Source organism: Gracilinanus agilis, chromosome 2, assembly GCF_016433145.1.
Source record: "Gracilinanus agilis isolate LMUSP501 chromosome 2, AgileGrace, whole genome shotgun sequence".
In the NCBI taxonomy this organism is placed as follows: domain Eukaryota; kingdom Metazoa; phylum Chordata; class Mammalia; order Didelphimorphia; family Didelphidae; genus Gracilinanus; species Gracilinanus agilis.
Genome location: NC_058131.1, coordinates 237,188,716 through 237,209,028, shown reverse-complemented (window position 1 = coordinate 237,209,028; position 20,313 = coordinate 237,188,716). Strand labels below are relative to the sequence as shown.

At 37.5% G+C, this 20,313-nt stretch overlaps 1 protein-coding gene across 1 annotated transcript in view; it reads left to right on the top strand.

Moving 5' to 3' along the window:
* Positions 1-20,011: 20,011 nt before the first annotated feature.
* Positions 20,012-20,313, top strand: part of KANSL3 (KAT8 regulatory NSL complex subunit 3) — a 44,428-nt gene continuing 44,126 nt past the window's right edge. The window contains exon 1 of the mRNA XM_044663775.1: positions 20,012-20,055. The gene's annotated coding sequence lies outside the window, so the exon portion shown is untranslated. The remainder of the gene's footprint in view (positions 20,056-20,313) is intronic.

The following is a 20,313-nucleotide window of genomic DNA, read 5'->3' as shown; positions in this document are numbered from 1 at the left end:
AGAATTTTAGAAAAATTAGATATAATATCCCTCTGGAGAAAACTAAATGGGAATAGAAAAGAATATAACTTTTTCTCAGTAGTACATGGTACCTACACAAAAATTATGTATTAGGGTATACAAACCTTACAAACACAAAAAAGGAGAAATATTAGATGCATCTTTTTCAGATCACAATGCAATTAAAATCATATTCAATAAAGGGTCATAGAAAAGAATTAAGAATTAATTGGAAACTAAATAATGATTTCTCAAGAATAAGAACATATAAGTAAATATGAACAAATGTAATAACAAACAAAAAAGAACATTTCATAGAACCAATCTGTAATTTCATTGAAGAGAGTGACAACAATAAGACAATATATCAAAATATATGGGATACAACCAAATAATACTTAGGGGAAGATTTATATCTCTAAATGCTTACATCAATAAATTAGAGGAAAAATAAATCAATGAGTTTGGTATGCAATTAAAAAATTAGAAAAAGAACAAATTAAAACCCCCCAACTAAATGACAAATTGGAGTCTTGAACATCAAAGTTTCGATCAATAAAATCGAAGGTAAGAAAATCATTGAATTAATAAGGCTAAAATTCAGTCTTATGAAAAATCAATAAAATAGATAAGCAATAGGCTAACTTAATCAAAGAAAGAAAAGAATAAAATCAAATAGCCAGCATCACAAACAAAAAGGGTAAATTCACCACCATTGAAGAGGAAATTAAAAGAATTATTTAGGAGTTATTTTGACCAATTATATACCAACAAATTTGATAATGTAAGTGAAATGTATGAATATTTACTAAAATATAAATGTCCATGTTAATAGAAGAGGAAATGGAATATTTAAACAATCCCATTTTAGAAAAAGAAATTGAACAAGCTATCAGTGAACTCCCTAAGAAAAAATTCCCAGGCCTAGATGGATTCACAAGTGAATTGTACCAGAAAATTAAGGAATAATTAGTCTTAATATAAACTATTTGAAAAAATAGGGAAAGAAAGCATCCTACCATATTACTCTTAAGACATAAATATGGTTTGATACCTCAACCAAGTAAATGAAAAACAGAGAAAGAAAACTATAAACCAATTTCCCTAATGAATATTGATACAAAAGCTTTAAATATAAACATAATTTACCATATACATAATAAAAACACCAAAAATCATATGCTTATATCAATAGATGCAGAAAAAGCTTTTCACAAAATGCAAACCTATTTCTATTAAAAACACAAGAGGACATAGGATAAATGGAGCTTTCCTAAAAATGGTAATTAGTATCTATCTAAAATCATCAGTAAACATTATCTTTATGAGAAAAACCTAAAAGCCTTCTCAATAAGATCAGGAGTGAAGCAAGGATGATCATTTTCACCATTATTATTCAATATTGAACTAGAAATGCTAACTATAGCAATGTGAAGAATAAGAAATTGAAGGAATTAGAATAGACATAGAAGAAACAAAAGTATCACTTTTTGCAGATGATATGATGGTATAGTTAGAGAATCAATTAAAAATAGTGAAATAGATAAAACTAACAAAGCTAGTATATAAAATAAAACCACATAAATTATCAACATTTCTATATGTTACCAACAAAGCCAAGCAGAAAGAGGTAGAAAAATAAATTTCATTTAAATTGACAATAGATAAAATAAAATACTTGGGAGTTTACCTGCCAAGACAAACCCAGGAACTGTATGAATTTAATTACATAATACTTTTTACACAAAAATCAGATCTAAACAATTGGAAAAAAATTCCTTGCTCATGGATAGGTTGAGCAAATATAATAAAAATGACAGTTTTACCTAAACTAATCTACTTTTTCAGTGACATGCCAATCAAGCTGCCCAAAAATTATGTCATAGAACAAGAAAAAATAATAGTAAAATTAATTTGGAAGAACAAAAGATGAAGAATATCAATGGAACCTGTGGAAAAAAATGAAGCTGCTATAGGAATACCAGATTTCAAACTACATTACAGAGCAGGAATCATAGAAATAATCCAGTACTGTGTAAGTAAGAGTGGTGGATCACTATTTACATAACTTAATAAATGATCATAGTAATTTAGTGTTTGATAAATCAAATGACCCAAGCTTTTGGGATAAGAACTTATTATGTGACAAAAACTGTTGGGAAAATTGGAAAATGGTATGGCAGAGTCTGGGAATAGATCATATACCAAGATAAGTTACTTCAGAGTTGTTTTAATTTGTGCATGATCTAAACATAAAGGGTGACACCATAAGCAAATTAAAGGAGCATGGAACAGTTTGCCTGTTAGATCTATGAATAAGGGAAGAATTTAGGACCAAACAAGATAGCAAATGTCAAAATTATTAATTCTGATTATAGTAAAATGAAAAGTTTTTGTTATAAACCAAACAAATGCAAGAGCAAAATTAGAAGGAAAGCAGAAAACTGCAAAAAAATTTTTTTACAGTAGGTATTTCTGATAAAGGTCTAATTTCTCAAACATATAGAGAATTAAGTCAAATTTATAAAAAATAAAAGTCATTCTGCAATGGTCAAAGGATATGAACAAGGGGGCAGCTAGGTGGCGCAGTGGATTGAGAGCCAGGCCTAGAGATGGGAGATTCTAGGTTCAGATCTGGCTTCAGACACTTCCTAACTGTGTGATCTTGGGTAAATCACTTAATTTCCATTGCCTAACCCTAACTGCACTTCTGCCTTGGAACCAATACACAGTATTGATTCTAAGATGGAAGGTAAGGGTTTAAAGAAAGGATATGAACAAGCAGTTTTGTATGAAGAACCCAAAGCCATTTATAGTCATGAAAAAATGTTCTAAATCACTCGATTAGAGAAATACAAATTAAAACAACTCTGAAGTACCATATCACACCTATTAGGTTGGCTAATATGACAGGAAAGGAAAATGATCAGTGTTGGAGGGGATGTGGGAAAATTGGGACACCAATGCACTGTTAATGGAGTTGCAATATGATCCACCATTCTAGAGAGCAGTTTGGAACTGTGCTTGAAGGTTTCTAAAACAGAGCATATCCTTTGAACCAACAATATCATTACTAGGCCTATATCCCAGAAAAAATAAAAAAAGGTAAAAGAACCTATTTGTAAAAAAAAAAAAATTTATTGCAACTCTTTTTGTGGTGTCAAAGAATTGGAAATTGAGGAATTGTACAGCAAGTGGTGAGTGGCTGAACAAGCTGTGGAATATGATTCTGATGGAATATTATTGTGCTATAAGAAATGACAAGCAGGATCTGGACCAACTTACATGAAATGATTCAAAGTGAAGGAAGCAGAACCAGAAGAACATTGTACTCAGTGGAAGAAATATTTTTTGAGGAACAACTGTGAATGGTCAAATTATTCTCAGCAATGCAGTGATCCAACACAATTCCAGAGACTCATGATGAAAAGTGCCATCTGCCCTCTGAGAAAGAACTGATTGAGTCTGAATGAAGACCACAACATACTATATTTCACTTTCTTTCTACTTCTTTTTTGTTTGTTTGAAATCTCTTCCACAAAATGACTAATATGGAAAAAATTTTTACATGATGGCACATATAGATTGCTTACTGTCTCAGAGAGGGAGGAAGAGTGGGGGGAAAGGAAGAAGGGAAGGAGGGAAGTCTTGCACTATGGTTTCTAAGAAACAGCTGGATTACACATTTGGACTGATCTTTGGACTATACCCATGTTCCTGGACCAGAGAGAAAGAGAGAGGCTCCAAACAGGGTATGTAGGATGTAGGCTCAGCACATGATAAACATGGTTGCTGTGTGTCTTTGGGGCATTGTAGATTCTGCTATTTCAACATTAATGACCAGTGGTGGGAAAATGCTTGGACCTCTGATTTCCCTACCAGAATTTAGTCTCAAGTTGGAATAGCCTGAGGTGGTTAGCTGAGAACTAAGTAGCCTGCTCCTATGGATGGCACAAAAATTATAGCATATCTATCTGGTGGATGGCTAGGTATATTATGAGGTTAAGATTTACTGATCTTTGGGCAAAGAAAATTGACTCCCCCGCCCCAACCACCACCACTTCTAGGATCTCCAAGAGCATCTATCATCACCCTGCCCTTAACTCTCCAGGTCCCTGGAGTTGGAGTTCTTCCTTGCCCTTTGGTGATTAAGCACCTCATTCCAAACGGGGTTATTGTCTTCTTTTATAACTCGAGTTTTCTTCTTGATATCTGGAAGGAGAGACCAAATAAAGGAGAAATGATAGTGGATTCATCTCTATGCCTGAGGCTTAAAAGCCTCAACTTCAGTTTTATCCTATCAGGTATGGTCTGATGCATATTCTTTGTTTCCTTTTGAGAAACTTAGTTTTTCCCACTTGTTCTTCCTCTCCCTGACTCCTCTCCATACCTTGACTGGTAGCAAGGAAATGACATTAAAGATGCCCTGGCACCAATGTCAGTCACCACAGATTTAGTGCCCTGGCTGTCTGTGAATGATCAATTGATAAATGTACATTTGTCTACCATCTATGAGTATACTACCATGGAGCCAGGCAGGGAAGAACTGAACAAATCCTACTGAGACTTCAGAGAAACATGGAAAGAATTATGTTAATTCTTATGTTATGTCCTGTTGTAGGACAAAGTAGGTAGAACTAAGAGAACAATATATACAATGACTAGAATAATGTTAATGAAAACAATACTTAAAAACGACTAAGGCGCTAGATGGATCGGTGGATAGAGAACTAGACCTAGAGATGGGAAGTCCTAGGTTCAAATCTGACCTCAGTCACTTCCTAGCTGTGTGACCCTGGGCAAGCCATTTGACCCCTATTTCCCAGCCCTTGCTTTTGTTCTTGGTCCCAGAGTTCAGATGATAAAATATCTCTCCCCCTTCTCGGTAGAGAACTGGGAGACTATGAATATGGGTTGTTGCTGTGCATATGATCAGATACAGCCCAGGGTCACACAGCTAGGAAGTGTCTGAGGCCAGATTTGAGCCCAGGTCTTCCTGGCTTCAGGTCTCGTGTTCTATCCACTATACTCCCTAGCTGCCCCTGAGATTAATTTTCAAGGTATCTCAGAACAGGATGATATCAATTGTAATAAATAAATCATTTGGATTGTATTATTGCCCACCCCCCCAAATAATGCCCCAAAGCAACATTCAACTCTTGTGCCTACTCTGAGTCACTTCTAGAAAATATCTTAATAAGGATGATAGATATACCGAGGGATACTTAATACTAACATGAATGCAAACCCAAAGATATTTACCGACAATTTTCCACAGAAGATCACAAGTGGAAAGGTGTTGAGAATAGGAAATATGTGTTTTTGAAAGGCTGTGCATAGCAATTGATCTGGAATCAGGAATCTGGGTTAGAATCCCATTTCTGAAATTTATTCTCTAGGGGACCCAAGGTAAATCATTCAACTGCTGAGAGCTTTAGTTCTCTCCTTTGTAAAATAGAGACAGCAATATTTGCTCTATCTCACAAGACTGCTGTGAGGAGAGCACTTTACAAATATTGAAGTGATTTATAAATATTGATTATTTGTTGATTGTTGTTTAGTATCCAACTCTTCATGACCCCATATATTGAAGTGTCCAGGGTTTTCTTGGCAAAGATGTTGGAGTGGTTTTCTATTTCCTTCTCCATTTTTATGCAGGCAGAGGTTAAGTGACTTGCTTAGGGTCACATGGTTAGTAAGTATATGGGATCATTTTTTAAAAAAATATTTTATTTTTTAGAAAAATTTTCCATGGTTACATGATTTATGTTTTTACTTTCCCCTTCCCTTTCCTCCCCCCCCCCCCCATCAATAGCCAACTCACATTTCCACTGGTTTTAACATGCGTCATCTATCAAGACCTATTTCCATATTATTGATAGTTCCATTGGTGTGATTGTTTTGAGCCTACATCCCTAATCATGTCCGCATCAACTATGGGATCATTTCTTAATTAAGACTTGGTAATGAGACAGAGGTAGAGAGAACCAGCCTTGATATTTATGGGTTCAGGTGCTGACTCTGGCATTTATCAGCTTTATTACCACGGGCTAATTACTTGACCTCTCAATTGCCCCAAATAATTCTCTAAGCCTATGAATTACAGAAGGTGTAGTTTTCTTTCTTTTTTTTTTTTTTTTAAACCCTTAACTTTCTGTGCATTGGCTCCTTGGTGGAAGAGTGGTAAGGGTGGGCAATGGGGGTCAAGTGACTTGCCCAGGGTCACACAGCTGGGAAGTGTCTGAGGCCAGATTTGAACCTAGGACTTCCCGCCTCTAGGCCTGGCTCTCAATCCACTGAGCTACCCAGCTGCCCCTGAAGGTGTAGTTTTCTATGCTTTAGTGAAGGAAGTTTCCATACCAGGAGTTTCTTACCTCATTGAAATCAAAAGACCTGACAAAACAAATGAGAACATTTTTGACCCAATGAATAAAGGGCAGATTTAAAGGGATCCTTTATCATGCATCTGTTAAGATAGTATGAGATTCTCACATTTCAATTTATTTTTAACTTATTGCTTTTGACAACCAATTTATTTTTCTCTGGGAGTATTAATATTCAAAAGCACTATTTTATCACTTCTGAGTCACTGCTTCCAAAAGGACAATGAATTTTATTATCTAATAATTGATATGATCTGGGTTTTGCTATGTAGCATGAATAGCTAAAAATAAAATCATTCTATATTTTAAAAAAGATAATATATAATACTTTGACAGATACTTCTCTAGAAAGAACATTGCTTAATGAATCTCTATTAATATTAAGGGAAACATTAAATAAACAATTATTCTGAAAAGGGATCCAGGGAATTCCCCAGACTGTTCAATGGATTCATCATACAGAAAAGGTTAAGAACATCCAATTTTCATTTTGTATCTTCTCCCTCCTCATTCCCCCTCCCCCCCCCACAGTAGAACTATGCTCTTTGAGGGTAGGACTATTTAATCATTGTTTTCAAAGGCAATGGACTTAAATGTTTGTAGGATTGAACTGAACCATAGGAAATCAGTAAATTGATGTAGAATGAATGAATAAATGGATAAATATTGTTTTTAACTCTTGTTCCCTTCCCTTTTCTAGGATCCTGGCTCTTACCTTTGAAGTATACAGTCACACAGAAACTGGGTGGGGGAATTTGAGGGGGCTGGACGTTGGCTGATATCACAATGAGCTGCAGCATTTTCTCTGACTTCTACAAGCTCACCACTTACTTCTCACTTGTTTGCACCCTTACAATCCCAAGCCTTAAATAACTTAAGTGGCCTTAGGTTATCTTATTGCTAGGCAACAGAGTGATAACATAAAGGTTGGAGATTCTTAGTTCTGGAGGATCATTTAGGAGGCAGTTCTGATGGAAGGGGGAGGTAACCAAGGGAGGATAATGGGAAAAATCCTTTTAAAAATCAAAGCAAGGTGCCCATTAGGTGGCTTAGTGAAGAGAGCAAGTAAAAAGTAAAAAAAGCAGGGGTAGCAATCATGATCTCAGACAAAGAAGTAAAAACTGATTTAATCAAAAGATATAGGGAAGGAAATTATGTCTTCATAAAAGGCACTCTAGACAATAAAACAATATCAATAGTAAACATATATGCAACCAAATGGCATTCCATCCAAATTCCTAAAGGGGAAATTATATGAATTATAGAAGGAAATAGACGAAACTATACTAGTGGGGGACCTCAACCTTCCCCTCTCAGAATAAATAAATCCAACTAAAAGTAAATAAGAAAAAAGTTAAGGAGGTAAATAGAACTTTTAAAAAGTCAGATATGATAGACCTCTGGGGAAAACTGAATGGGAATAGAAAAGAATATATCTTTTTCTCAGCAGTACATGGCACCTTCACAAAAACTAATCATATAATATGGTATAAAAATCTCACAACTAAATGTAGAAAAGCAGAAATATTGAATGCATCTTTTTAGATCATAATGCAATAAAAATTATATTCAATAAAAGGCAGCTGACAGAAAGACAATTAGAAACAAAATAATTGTAAAAAAAATATAAAAAAGGATAACTTTAAAGATATTATGGTTTTTTAAGGTTTATTAGTAGGCAACAAAAATAAAGCCACATGCCATGCTAGCTTAATCAGTTTAAAAGGTGCACCTTTGGCCGCTGCCACCACGGTGGATAGGAAGCAAAGAGAAAGTGAGACGCCAGCCCCTCAGTTTTATTCCTCTGTCCATGTCATTGTGTAATGACAGGAAATCAGTGGGCTCATGGGAAATGTAGTTCAAGGATCCCATTATTTATAATAATACATTGCCCCCTGAGAGCCAAGGGAGACTGGTCTCCCTGAAGGTTCTTGTAAACATAACCAACTTTTAAATTACAGTAATTTGGGGATAAAAAGAAAAAAGGACAAAACCAATGATCCAATGATTGCTAGGCACATTGACAAAAAATCAATTGGGGGCAGTCCCCTTGGGCATAAGAGTGTACATTCAAAACAAATGCATTCAACCCCCACAGTTCAATCAGCTGCACCCCAAAGTTCATTGTGGATCTTCTTGATGTGGTGTAGGATCTCTGCAGGCATCTTCATAGTGCCTTCTCTTAACAGTTCACTTTCTGGATTTGAGGAGGTAGCAAATTTCTTATCCTGAAATTACTCTCAAAAGAATTTAAACTTTACATTATAAATTATAATACAGCCCCCCTCTGAGGAGAATAATAACACATAATCTTATCCTAAAGAATGAATTGGCACAAGGAAAAAATATAGAAACAATAATTTCATTCAATAGAATGACAATAAGGCAACAACAAACCAAAATTTAGGGGAGGCAGCCAAAGCTGTATTTCAGGGGAAACATATCTCTAAAGGCTTACATCAATAAAACAGAGAAATAGCAGATCAATTAATTGGGCATGTGACTAAAAAATTTGGAAAAGAACAAATTAAAAATTCTCATTTAAACAACAATTAGGAAGTAATGAAAATCAAAGGAGAAATTTAAAAAATTGAAAGTAAGAAGACCATTGAACTAACAAATAAGACAAGGAAGGGGCAACTAGGTGGTTCAGTGGATCAAGATACTGGCCTACAGATGGGAGGTCCTAGATTCAAATGTGACCTCTGTAAGGGAGAAATAAGGGTTTTATGGGCTCAATATATTAAAAGGTGGTTGCCAGGGGGAAATTTCCCCAATTAAGGAATAATCTCAAGTCAAAATTGACTTTTATGGTGATTTATTTATTTATAATTAGAAAGGTTGAAGGTAGGGAAATTGAGAGAAAGAGAAACTCTGGCCTGGACCAGGTAAGAATTAAGAGGCCCAGCAGTTGGGGCACAAAGGTTAATTAAACAAGGCTTCTAACCACAAGGCCTTTTACAATTAGAGAGGCAAGAGAGGCCTCCCTGAGGGTAGACCCTCCAGAAACACCAAGGGAAGAGAAAGAGAGTCAACCTAACTTACCCATGTGGAACAGTCTCAGTCACAAACCAGCAAACCTCCTTTAGGTCCCCTTCACCAAACCAGCCACAGCCTCCCTCCCTCCTTGGAAGGGCCACATATATATATCATTTCCAGAGCCTTCCCTTAGCCTTCATGTCCAATCACAATAGACGCTTTCTCAGAGAAAGCATAGGAGGCGGTCCGGGTTGATTCTGAAGAATTGGGAGGTGCTCTCACCTTTGGTGATTAAATCTAAAGATGGGCAGTGTGGACTTAATTTAATTATCACAATCCCCCCTGTGATCATTTGGGAGACTGGTGTCCCCAATTGATCATTTGACAAAATCATTTTGTACCCCTAAAGTTCTAACTACAATAGTTAGAGATAAGAGGTAAGTAGAAGAGATAGAGAGCAAATGTTTTGCTAGGCACATTGACAAAAAGCCAATTAGGGGGCAATCCCCTTTGGCGTAAGAGTTTACAATTCAAGTAATTGATTTCAATCTCCTCAAGTTCAATTAGTTGCACCCCAAAGTTAATTTTGGATTGTCTTGATTCAGTGTAGATTTATGCAGGCATCTTTTCTGGATCATCTTGATTCGGTGTAGGTTTCTGCAGGCAAATAGTCCATTTTCTGGTTTCAAAACATTAGCAGACTTCTTTTTCTGAAAAAATTTTCTCGAACAAAATTTTAAGACTTAGATTTTTATAAAAATACATTCCCCCCTGAAGAGGGTGTTTAAAAAGGAAACACCAAGATCAGCTCAGAATACATCGTTGAGTTATGGGGTGTATGAGTCAATTATCAAAAGAAAAACCAAAAACATAAGAAAATTAAATTTTGGGAGAGATAAAAAATTCAAAATAAGAATCAAAATATCAAAAATCTATGTATGTAAAATTTTTAAGTAAACAAGAATAAATTCATAACAGGCCCTTGTATTAGGGTCCAATTAAAGTAAATTCTGTACCATAGATATGTAATACAAAATGCAGTAATATTGCACTTACCCATTGGCAGCCAAGACTACAACAAGTTGCCATATCATAAGAGAAAAAAGGACTAGATTTTTATGTAAAAGGGAAATGTGTCATTCCCTGATCTGATTTCGCTTCATTCTCAGGGATATGGGAGCCCCAATGATGATGGCCAACCTTTGGTACTCGACTGGTAGTGTAGTATGAAAAGTCCTACGACTTAACATATGTCAAGTGTTGCAACTTCAAGTCTCACATTAGGTTCAAATCCTTTAGTATTGGCATAGAAGTTCAACAATCCTAGTTGGATTGGTATGGTCTTTTTTTTTTATCTTGTGCTCCATGGCACTATTCAGTTTCTCATCAATCCCACTGGACTTGTTAGTCTCCATGACCTTGTGCTTTTTGCACTGTATGGTGGCTCTGTTGTTCCCTTCTTCTGGAATCAGATGTAATAATTAATCATAGTCTTATAATATTTAACAATAAATGACAGGTTGCCATAGTCTAGGGCTTTGTGGATGTGCATTAATATTAGAACAAATATATTTTAAACATATTACTGCAGAAACAAAAATTAATATTGATTATATGTATTATAAGGATATGAAATTAAAAATGGGAAAAAATAAAATATTCTATTAGAAAAGTAAAAGGCAATAGCCAAATAAAAATTCAGGAATTCAATGTGTTCCCAAAATGGTGTCCACTTTTTATGGACTATTATCTCTAATGCTTATAATAGGATATAGTCAATCAGTTTCAATAGAAGGTGCTTTCTTTACATGTGAGCAATGAATCCAAGAGTCCTTTTCTCCAATTTTTATAGCTATTAGAGTGGTTAACAATATTTGAAATGGACCTTCCCAGGAAGGCTGAGTTGCTTCAGTGCACTGGAAATTCTTTATATATACCTTGTCTCCTGGGTTCAGGTCATGAAGTGAAAAATCTATGGGTCCTGCTTGTACTACAGTTCCAGATTCATGGAGTTCATGCAGTTTATGCTGCAATTCCTATATATAGGAAGCAATAGAAGTATCTCCTCCTAATAGTGATGTATATGCAGGAGAAAACTCTTAGCCTGTAGAGGGGGATGTGCATCTCATATAGTGAGATATGTAGATCTCCCCTGGGCCTGCTTCTAAGATAAAATAGACCTGGAGGGAGAATTTCAGGCCATTTCAAATGTGTCTCAGTGCATAATTTGCCAATCATAGTTTTACGTACTCTGTTCATCCTTTCAACTTGGCCTGAGCTCTGGGGGTGATATAGTACATGGAATTTGGGAGTTACGCCCAAACAGGAATATATTTCAGATAAAACTGAATCGGTAAAGTGACTTCCCCTGTCTGAGTCAATATGTGCAGGCAGGCCAAAACAAGGAATAATTTCTTTTAAAAGCACCTTGGCAACAAAAGCTGCTGTGGCTCAGGCAGTAGGAAATGCTTCTGGCCATTTGGTCAGTTGATCCACTATGACTAGGCAAAATTTATATTGTCCAGCCTTTGGCATTGTTATGTAATCAATTTGCAGGTGCTCAAAAGGTGTGTAAGCCAGAGGATTTCCACCAAAAGCTTTGCCACAAAATGCATGTTGGTTATATACTTGGCAAGTAGGGCAAGCTGCACACACTTTAGAGGCTATAGTGGTTATGCCAGGAGCTATCCATACCCTTAACAGCGTCCACGATGCCCTGGGTACCAAAATGACCATTTTTATGTATAGATTGGCAAATTTGTTGATAAAAGTTTCTAGGGAGCAGGGGTTTTCCTTCAGAGGACACCCATACTGCATTCATTTGTTTAGCTTTAAAGTTCTGCTTCCATTTTTTCACTTCCTTCTCATTATAAGAAAGTGATAAATTTAAGTCATCGATGGTTGTCAATATTAAAATCAATTCAGGCCCTTCTATGGCTGCTAGTTTTGCAGCAATATCTACCCAGTCATTTCCCCTAGAGACAGGGTCAGTGCCACCTGTATGGGCACTGTGAACTACAGCTAGGGCTTTGGGTAGCTGGAGAGCAGAAAGAACTTCATTAATAATTTTTGCATTAGTTACAGATTTTCCAGCTCAGGTTAAAAACCCTCTCTGAAGCCATAACATACCCACTGAATGGCAAATTCCAAAAGCATATCTGGAATCTGTATAAATTGTTGCCTTTTTATCTTTGGCAATTATACATGCATGTTTTAGGGCTCTGAGTTCTGTGCCTTGAGCACTTAGATTTGAGGGTAGTGAAGCTGACCATAGAGTGTCAAATTCCATGACTATAGCAGCTCCAATGTAGTGCATGCCATCCCTCATAAAAGAAGAAACATTAGTAAATAAGACTAAAACTGGATTGTCTAAAGGAGTGTCCAGGAGATTGTCTCAAGGCTTTTCAGCCATGGACACTAGTGTTTCACCATTATATAATGGTTCTTCTGAGACTGGTAAATCAGGAAACAAGGTGGCAGGATTAAGAGTTGTACAAAGTTTTAAAGTAATATTTTCATTATTTAGTAAGGTTATTTCATACCTTGTAATTCTCTGATCAGAAAATGCCTGTGTTCTATGTTTTAGTAGTAATGCTTCTACTTCATGTGGGCACATAATTGTTAATGGGCATCCCAATACTAGATCAACAGTTTTTGTTACTAACAAAGCTGTAGCAGCTACGCCTCTAAGACATGGTGGTGCTCCTGTAGCTACTGGGTCCAGCTGGGCTGAATAATAAGCAACTGGATGCTGATAAGGTCCCAAAGTTTGAGTTAAAACATTTGAAGCTACCCCTCTACACTCATGTACATATAAAGTAAATGGTTTGTTATAATCTGGGATGCCTAGAGCAGGGGAAGACTAGATAGCTTGTTTTAGATTCAACAGAGCTAACCGGTGTTCTGGCTCTAATTTAAGTGGTTCAGGGACTGAATCTTTTATTAGTGCTATAAGGGGTTTAGTAATTTCCCCACAGCAAGGGATCCATTGTCTACAAAACCCTGTTGCTCCTAAGATTGCTCTTAAGTGTTTTTTTGTGGTAGGATCACTCAATTTTTGAATATTTTCAATGCTCTTAGGAGAAATATAATGGGCACCAGCAGTTAAAATGAACCCTACATATTCCACTTTGAGGAGACACCACTGAACCTTTTCCTTTGAGATCGTGTGGCCTCTTTTATGCAAATCTAAAAAGATGTTTACTATCTTATTGACATGTTTTGGCATCTGGTGAAGCCAAGAGCAAATCATCCACATATTTAATTAACTTACTGTTTTTAAATGTTATATTATCTGTGTCTTGGCTCAAAATCTGTGCAAAAAGGGTGGGGCTTTCCGTGTACCCTTGTGGCAAATAAGACCATGTCTACTGAGAATTTTTCCAGGTAAAGGCAAATATATGCCTGGAATCCTCATTAATAGGAATTGAGAAAAAGGCTGAACACAGGTCCACTACTATAAAGTAAGTGGCTGTACTGGGAATAGAGGAAATAATTGTGTTTGGGTTTGAAATCACAGGATGTCTCTTTATAACATGATTGTTTACAGCCCTTAAATCTTGAACAAATTGATATTGGGCTTTTCCATCTGGGCTATTTTTGGCTTCTTAACAGGTAAAATAGGTGTATTATATTCTGATTTGCATGGGATTATTATTCCTTGCTCAATTAATGAATTTATTACTGGGGTGATTCCCTCAATAGCTTCTTTTGATAAGGGGTACTGAGGAATGGAGAGAACTGGCCCTCCTCTTGTTATAATCTGAACAGGAATAGCTGATTTAAGTAGGCCTACATTAGGAGAAGATGTGGCCCACAGAGACTTAAGGATATCGTCTGGGATTTCAAAGGTGTGAGGCTCTTTTACTTCCTGACTCTCTGAGAGAAGTATAGGGAGCAAGTTTAAAGAGTCCTCTGGCAATTCTAATGACATAGAGCCATCTGGATTGCAAATTATTGTGACTTTAAGTTTATATAGTGGATCCCTTCCCAGAAAATTTTTTGGGGATCCAGGCATTAAAAGAAAGGAATGTTCCACAGTTAGGGGTCCTACGCTTACCATGAGAGGAGAAAGTTTTGGGACCTTTTGAGGTGTTCCTGATACCCCTACTATGTTTAGAGAGCCAGTAGAATTACAGTTTTCATCTGGTTTGCTCACCAGGACTGATCTAGATGCTCCTGTATCTAAAAGACAATTATAATATGAATTTCCCACTTTTAGGGTTACATGAGGTTCCTTACTATTTGGGGGGGAATGTATGGGGATAATTGGCATTAAAGCATCGGGGTCTGGAAAGTCAAAGGTTTCCCTTTTTTGTTTCAAGGCCCTTTCTCCCCCATCACACCTTCATAAAGATGCTTGGGCTCCTTGCGCCCCCCCCCCCCCGGGGCCTTAGCACCTTGAGTAGTTCTGGGACAAGCTCCACTTAAGATATACTGTTGCAGGGTCATTTGATATGAGTTATCATCTTCCTGATTTTTATTCCTAGCATATTTATCACTCCTAAAGTTGTGATTCCTGGAATCATTATTATTATTCCTATCATCATTTCTATAGTTATTATTGGACTGGGTCTTATTTCTTTTTTTCTTTTTTTTAAACCCTTAACTTCTGTGTATTGGCTCCTAGGTGGAAGAGTGGTAAGGGTGGGAAATGGGGGTCAAGTGACTTGCCTAGGGTCACACAGCTGGGAAGTGTCTGAGGCAGGATTTGAACCTAGGACCTCCTGTCTCTAGGCCTGACTCTCAATCCACTGAACTACCCAGCTGCCACCCTGGGTGTCGTTTCTGATTACTCTTAACAAATTCCTACAGTTCATCATTGTGTGGCCCTTCTTGTCACAGAAATGACAAGTAATGGATTAATAGATTCTCAGAAAGGATCTATGGTCTCTCCCTGTCTTCTCAGTTTTTCTCTTAGTATTTTAACTTCTGCCTTTAACTCCTCTACTGAGTCACTATTTTCTTCACATCTTTGTGTATGACCCTTAAAAACATAAGATGTTACTCCCCTCAATTCCTCAAGATTCATAGATTCCCAGTTTGGGCAGTTAGTTTTAAAGTAGTCTTCGACTACTTTGCAAGAATTCTCAACGTATTATCTATGTAATTGTCTAATATCCCATTCTCTGGTCAAATCAAAATCCATATATATGTCTCCCACCTCAATCAGCCTGTCCATAAAATGAGAGGGAGTTTCATTGGTATATTGTTTGGTTTCCTCGAATTTTGACCAGCTATCAGGAATATCAGCGCAAGCTTTCATGGCTGACAATAATGCATCTCTGCCATTGCATAATTTGTTGTGATCTGGGACAGAATTGTAATTCCATTTTGGATCCTGGAGGGGCCATTTAGGTCCTCCCTTACCTTTCTTGTGATTGGCCAGAGAAATGATTCTATCTTTTTCACCGGTTGTCAGAAACTCATCTAATATATTTTCAATATCCTGCCAACTGGGGTCATAAGTTCGAACATATTCTCTAATTTTTTTACAATTAAGATTGTTTCTTTCTCAAAAGTGGGCATATTTTCATTGAATCTAGATAAATCTTGAGGGTTGAAGGGTGTATGGTGTCTTACAGGCACCAAGTTCCCATCTTTATTGAAGGTAGGTACTTCCCTTAGAGGGAATAAGCTTTGGACTGCATCATTTTCTGTTTCTGCCTCTAGGTTCCCTGTTTGAGGGTTTGAGTCAGCAGCAGCAACTGGGGGAGGGTCCCGTGGAGTAGTGGGAGAAACAGAGTCCAAGTGGGATAAAGACTCTGATGATGAGGAGGTATGGAGAAATAAGTCTCTCTTACACTGGAGTTTTCTTTTCATTTTCTTCTTATTAAATAGGATTTTTATATTCTCCTCCATATTGTCCAATCTTGAGTCATAATTAGGCTGAGCTTGTGGTTCCCTGGGTTGTTCTAAGAGAAGCTGAGATAAATCTTCTAATTGTATCTCCAGCTTACTTAGGGTATTTCTTAAGTTTTTCTGAGAGAAAAAAAGATAAAAAACTCCACATCCTATTATTATAATTATACTCAGAAATAGTGCTAAGTATATCTATTGTGGTATACTCTTTGGGAGTATAAGCCAATTGGAAATGGTATCAAAAATTATTTTGAATGGTTTTCTTATCATGTTTAAATTTAAGTGTTAGATTGCTTGTAATTCTAGCTTTTGTCAGTAGATGACGATACTGAGTAAGTTTTCCTTTGGGTTAAGGTTAAGGTGTGAGAATTCACAAGTAAGGGTGTGGTTCCTTTAAGTACTTAAAGGGTGAGGTTGCCTTAAGTATACCACAAGATTTAATTAACTTTGGGTGGAGGGTAGGCTAGGAATCTTTTGTCTGAGGCTAAGTATAGGATTAAGTATACTTAAGTATAGATTAAGTAGCTGCTAAGGGTAAAAGATGCTAGACTCCACCTGTTTTCCAAAATGTAGCTTTTCTGAGGTAAAAGGAGTTTTTTCAGGAATAAAAAGGTAAAAATGGTTAATTTCAACTCTAACAATCACTTTTTCTAAAAACAAAACTGAGCTAAGCTCAATGGCTTTTTTCCAGAGATTTTTTTACAAGATGAAATTGTTTGGGGCATGGGAGTAGAAATGCTTTCCCTCTGAGAGTTTTTTCCTTTATTCCCTCCCACTTTCCAGAGCTGGTAAGCAAGTTGATCTGGGTTATACATGTATTATCACACAAAATATTTCCATATTGTTCATTTTTGTAAGAAAATGCTCATATAAAACCAAAAACCCCACTTAGGAGAAAGAACACTATCTACATTCAGAGAAAGAACTGTGGGAGTAGAAATGCAGAAGAAAAACATAAGATTGATCACATGGTTCGATGGGGATATGATTGGGGATGATGACTTTAAATGATCACTGTAGTGCAAATAGTAATAACATGGAAATAGATTTCAAACAATAATACAGTTGAATTGCTCATTGGCTCTGGGAGGGAGGAGGGAAAGAACATGAATCATGTAACCATGGAAAAATAGTCTAACTGAATTAAATTAATTAATTTTAAAAGTCCCCCCCCTCCCCAATAAAAACTCAAGTAAACTAAAGTGGAAAATAGTTTGCTCTGATCTGCATTCTGACTTCAACAGTTCTTTCTCTGGAAGTGGATAGCAGAATTGTCCTGGATATTACTGAGAGTAGCTAAGTCTTTCACAGCTGATCATTCCACAATATTGCTGTTACTATGTACAGTGTCCTCCTGGTTCTGCTTATTTCACTCTGCATCATTTCATGTAGGTCTTTCCAAAATTATTCTGTTTATCATTTCTTACAGCACAATAATATTTTATCACTGTCATATATAATAATTTGTTCAGCCATTTCCCATTTTGACTTTATCTTGGTATAAGGTGTGAGATATTGATCTAATTCTAATTTTTGCCATACTGTTTTCCAATTTTCCCAGCATTTTTTGTCAAATAATGAAGAACAACAGTTCTTAACCCAGGGTTTACCCAAGGGAACAAATTGATAGATTTCAAAGTCCCAATAAACTTGAGTGGAAAAAAAATTCACACGTTTAGTTCAATACAAATGATTTCCTTTGTAATCTTGTGTATTTTATTTTATGACTCTGAAGACATTCTGAGAAGGGATTCGTAGACTTCACCAGATCTCCAAAGAGGTTCATGACATAAAAAAGTTAAGAACTCCTAATTTAGAAGCTTACATTTGACTGAGAGAGAATGTACATACAGATAGAGGTACAGACCGGACTCATACAAAGTAGACAGGGGGCACTTTTGGATGGGAAGAGACTACGGGCAGCTGGGAGGTCCAGATGTCTCCTGTGGGAGGAGGTGGCGTTTGAGCTTATTCTTATTCAGGGATTCCAAGATGGAAAGGGAAAGTGAATTATAGGTTTGGAGGACAGGTAGGGTATAGGTGCACTGTCTTGTTTGAGGAACAGAAAGTAGCCTCTTATGGCTGAATTGTTGAAACTAAAAAGGAGAGTAATGTGTAAATATTTTGCATATACTTATGTATGTGCTTTATGTATGTATTCAGCTTCAACAATGCATCATATTAAAACCATTCAAGATTCCTTGCTGGCTTCTCAGAAACATTGGGCAGGGCATAATAGGGTTAAGTGACTATGGTCACATAGCTAGGAAGTATCTGAGGTCAAATTTGAATTCAGGATCTCCAGTCTTGAGGCTTTGGTGCTCTATCCACTGTACCACCTAGCTATCTCCATAGTAAACATTTAATAAGTATTTTGTTTATTTATTTAAGTGACTTCTCTTAGATATAAGCTCTAGTGTAGGACAGGGCAGGAACTATTTAGACTTTAGTATCTCTAGTACTTAGCACATGGTTAAAACACTTAAATGCTTTCCCACCTCCCTATTGGAAAGTAAGCTCCTCCAAGACTGGGGCTGTTTCACTTAACTCCCCAGGATCTGACACACTGCTAGGCACATAGTATGGGACAGAGATAAGGTCTAGCCCTGTGGTTTCCTTGGTATAGAGAATTCTAAGATGAGTGACTTGCCCCAGGGTCCTAAGGCCAATATGAATCAGTCAGGACTGGAATCTAGTGTTCTGGCTCCAATCTAACATTCTACATTGCACATAGTAGGTATTTAATAAATGGTTGATTGATTTGCACCCAAAACATAGTGAATAATGGGTGGATCTGGAATTTGGAAGACCTGAATTTGAATCTAAATTGAAACACTTAGTATCTGGATGACCCTGAGCAAGTCACTTTACCTGTTTCTCTCACTTTCCACCTCTAAAATGAGGACAGCAATAGCACATCCCACTCAGGGTTCTTGGGAAGGTAAAATGCAATAGTACTTGTAAAGCCCTCTGCAAACTTTAAAGGGCTACATAAATGCTTGCCATTACTATTATTGACAACCTTTTAGCGCCCCAGTTAACTCTAAGAAGTTTCAGTATTGGTTTAAGAGCTGCTTTGGTACAGAATATCCTCACTGTGAGTTCTCAACACAGATTTGAACCAAAAAAACCCCCCCAAACTCCAGATCCCTATCAGCCCTAAATCTTAAAAACATAAGTATGAAAATAAAAAAAACAAACTAAAACATAAAAAACAAATGCTTTTTTTTTATTGTTTTTTACATCACTTTATTCCCAGTATCAATCCTCCATTCCCTGGCAGAGCTAGTCATCTATCAGTATTTTTTTAAAGAGGAAAAAAATCAGATACATTGAAAAAGTCCTAAATCTCATGGGACAAGTAGGTCTGATGTCTTCTCTGTGAAGGGATCGGTGTCTTATACTCTTAATTGGAGTCCTGCTTGGCCTTTGGGCTCTGCTACGCTCACTTCGAAGTGTGCGTGCATGCGCGTGTGTGTACTTTCCGTTTACACGGCGGTAGTCATGGTATATATTGTTTTTTTTGGCTCTGCTTACTTCATTCTCTATCAGTCCTTCTAGGTAAGCCCGTGCCAAATTGTATAAAATATGTCCCATTTCCGCGGGAACTATCTCCCTCAAAAGGCTTCCCAAGCAGCACCGCGCAGTTCCGCTCCTAAAACAGAAGGATCGGCTCTCCAGGTTTTCTCGATGGCCGCATCGCTCTGGCTTCTTGATTCATATCCACTTCCGAGTTTTGCAGATTGCTTCCGCGGCCGGCTAGGGTGGTGGCGCGCATGCTTACGGCGGCGGGGCCCGGGCGTTGTGCCGCTGGGCCCCGGCGCGCCTTCGGGTGAGAATCCTGGGCCTGGGCCTCGGAACCGTCGAGGGGGCGGGGACGATGCTGGGGGCCGGACCCTGGGGCCATGGGGGCTCCGGGGATCGGCCCGGGTAGCACCTCTGGGAGGTATCTTTGGGGAACCGGGGACGTGGCTCTGGGCCGTGGCCTGCGCCGGGTGGAGGCGAGGCGGAGAGGAGGTTGTGAGGGGAGTGGGGGAGGGGAGGCGGAAGGGAGCTTCGGAGGGGCGGGCGGAGGCGGGCGCGTGGGGGA